General features: G+C 38.9%; 1 long non-coding RNA gene across 2 annotated transcripts; it reads left to right on the plus strand.

Moving 5' to 3' along the window:
* The first annotated feature begins 1,101 nt into the window (after positions 1-1,101).
* LOC141614804 (uncharacterized) lies at positions 1,102-3,184 on the plus strand. Of its 2 annotated transcripts, none has more exons than XR_012529382.1 (3): positions 1,102-2,087; positions 2,510-2,615; positions 2,719-3,184. It is a non-coding gene; the product is annotated as an uncharacterized LOC141614804 (long non-coding RNA). The 2 variants fall into 2 exon arrangements; XR_012529381.1 differs by having other exon boundaries at positions 2,515-2,615.

The raw sequence follows: 3,184 nt of genomic DNA on the forward strand, positions 1-3,184 counted from the left end.
GTTTGCCGAGTTTCGTCGTCGTCAAAAAGGGAAACATGGGGACTGGTTCCCTGTGTCTTTCATAAAGGGAGTGGCGTCTTTGCAATCGTCAACGAATAAAATGTCGAGAATGACGAAGATGGCATGAATCACAAGTCTGAGAAGCGTAGAGCGGCCGTCCGTAATTCACAAGTGAAGTGAATCAAGGAACATGGCGTCGTTAAGGGAGGGCACCGTACAGGTCAATGAGGAGAACCCTATGTAAATCTCATTGTCAAGCTAAGCGACCACCCCGATTTCGCAGTTCACACGCCAAAAGAGGGGTGAATTTTGAACTTCGAGAATCGAGGACCGCGCCTAAATGATAATGAGCACTGAGTCCACGTCAATGATGAAGCAGCTATGATGACGAGAAGTTCATTATGGCCCGAGAAGAAATACCCTGCATACACAAACAGGAAACAGGGGTCAATAAATTTTAAAATTTTGCTCACCTAAAAGCGTTGGCTCGGTACAGTCTGAGAACGATGTCAGTCCAACGATGGTGTTCCGTCAATAGCAGTAGTTAATCGGCTTGTGTGTTCTGGGGTCCAGTGTATGAGAAGGATAAAAATGTTGATGAAGAATTTGAAAGCTTATCTCTCCCTTTTATACTTCTTGATGGACGGGTTAGTTCACAAGTTTACTGGTGCCAGGAGATTGATAAATTACTGGCCAAGTATTCATTTTATCAGTTGTGGTCAAACTTTATCTCTAAGGATTGTTATCCAATTGTTCAAAGAGTCCATGCAAAGTTGGAGTTTATCCAGTTGACTACTACTGCAAGATACGAGAGTCCGATAAAGAAAAAGCACATGCAATTGTGTTATTTAAGATGGTTTGGTGTTACAATGCGTAGTATCGGGACCGACTCACGCCTAAACACTCAAATTCGTGTACGTGACTCAATCCCGAGGGGGCAAATTTGTAGACATAAAAATGTGTCTTACATTTTTAAAAATGGGGTTAAGGTCAAATATTGACTTATGTAAAAGTTTATCATCTGAGAAATGGGTCAATTGATTTTAGCCCGAACAAATATACGGTATTTAGTCCATCTTGTCAAGATATAAAATCGGTTCAATCGGAAAATGGGTTGTCTTTATATATATCTAATACGAAGTATGAGACGTAAATTGAAAGGCCGAAAATAATGGTGCAAATGAACCCGTGCATTAGCGGCCCACGAAATTCTCGAAGAAGACCAAGACATGTACGTGGACTTTGGAGTTATTATTCATATGCTAAAATGTCATTATGAGATAATCATTCAAGGCTTGGTCAATGAGTCAATAACTGCATGAAGTTTGCTCCACAAAATATGGGAAGGCAGCATGATTCCAGGGAATAATTCAACGTAAACAATGGAGAAGTACCAGCATACGTTGGACCGTAAAACAAAAATGAGAGCAAAGTCTTATAAATAGAGAGTGTACACACTCATTTGAGACTAATCTGGATAATCTCCATAATCACCACATTTTCACAAAATACATTCCAAATAAAAACTTCCTACAAAACTCTCTCTACTAAAAAAAAATCTCTTCTAAGAGAAAGTAAGAGAAAAGAAAATTCATTTTTACCTCTCTACAAAATCCTCTCCCAAGAGAAAACAAGAGAAGAAAAGACATTCATTTCTAATTATCTAGATTTGAATATTAATTTACTCTTTGACCCGACGTCAAGCAGCCATTGCAGTCAGTTGAAGAGAAGCAAGTCAAATTCATCCAAAGGAGAATCAAGTCTTCAAATCAAGACTCTCCTATTCATTACATTGCGGAAATCGAATCAGTAGAATAACTAGTAGATTGTACCCTAAATCCTTTTGATTAATAAAATTATTATTTTGTTGCATCTTTTGTGTTTTTCTCTATTTGTTTGCAGATTAACGCAAATTTGTTGTTACAGATGCCAATGTACCAATTGATTTTAGTGAAAGGGCTTTCTCTCCTATCATCAATTCGTTTTGACATGAAACCTTTCTGGGGTTATGAAGTGGGCTTCCTCTCCTTCTTCTGGGCGTGGTTCAGAGCCGTTTTCATGAAGTTAATATGCAGTGAGGTCCTTGAGTATGCTTCTATCTCATTCATGAATTTAATATGCATTGTGGTCCTTGAGTATGCTTCTATCTCACACTTGCTACGGATTGGTGGAAGTATTCGTTCGTTACCCATCTGAATCCTTGGTGCAAATGTACCAATAATCCTAATAAGTGGTTGCAAGCACTCTTCAACCTAATCAATTCTATAATTGACTGGAATAATTGGTCTAACACTAAATATATGCATCTTGTTTGCCACTTTGCCCTATATCTAACTCGATGGTTTCATCGAGGAAACCTTTTGATGGGGGCAGACTTCTAATGGTCTTCATTGACGCAATTTTCAGTATGGGTCATCCAGAAACAATTTTTTTCATTTTGCTTTTCCTGTTACTGAGAAGTCATAAACATCAAAGTTCATTAATTCCTAGTATCCCTTCTTCCAACCAGCGCAGTCTATGCAAGAATGGAAGCGCCGAGGTCATACGTCAGAGAATGCCCCAACATGGGCATCTGTCACAATTGTGATCTAACTATTCAAGTTGGGCTGTCACTGGTAGTTCCTATTGCATGTGGATTTGCTTTCTTGTTTACCCACATTTGATTGTACTACTCTCGTGTTATTGCTGATATGACTTCCTGTTTACCCTTATTTGTAGTTGTACTACTACTGTGGATTTTCACGTATGAAGTTGTACGAGATGTCAGATGTGTAATATGCAAACCTCTTACTGATACGAAAGTATCAATTTGGATTCGACTAGTTGACAATTCTGCTACTGTGTTTCAAGTTTGAAGTTATTTGCCCTCTGGACTGTGGTACTCACCACCAGGATGTTCATGGTTGCACGGACGTTGTGTGCAGGAACTGTCAGCACTACGACATACAATTATCATTTGCGATTATGCACCCACATCGGGTATCTCAGTGACCTACTGGAAGATACATGCAGGATGGATTCGCGGAAGGTACTAATTCTCTGAAATATATTAGCTCTCGTAGGTATAATAATTTGTATCGTCAATTATGATATTTTAGTAATAGCCTATGTACTAGGATTAGTGAAGGCATAAATGGATCGACAGTTGGATACCGAGTTACTGTGTTTTTGTACTGTGACTGAA

This window comes from Silene latifolia, chromosome 11 (assembly GCF_048544455.1).
Source record: "Silene latifolia isolate original U9 population chromosome 11, ASM4854445v1, whole genome shotgun sequence".
In the NCBI taxonomy this organism is placed as follows: Eukaryota; Viridiplantae; Streptophyta; class Magnoliopsida; order Caryophyllales; family Caryophyllaceae; genus Silene; species Silene latifolia.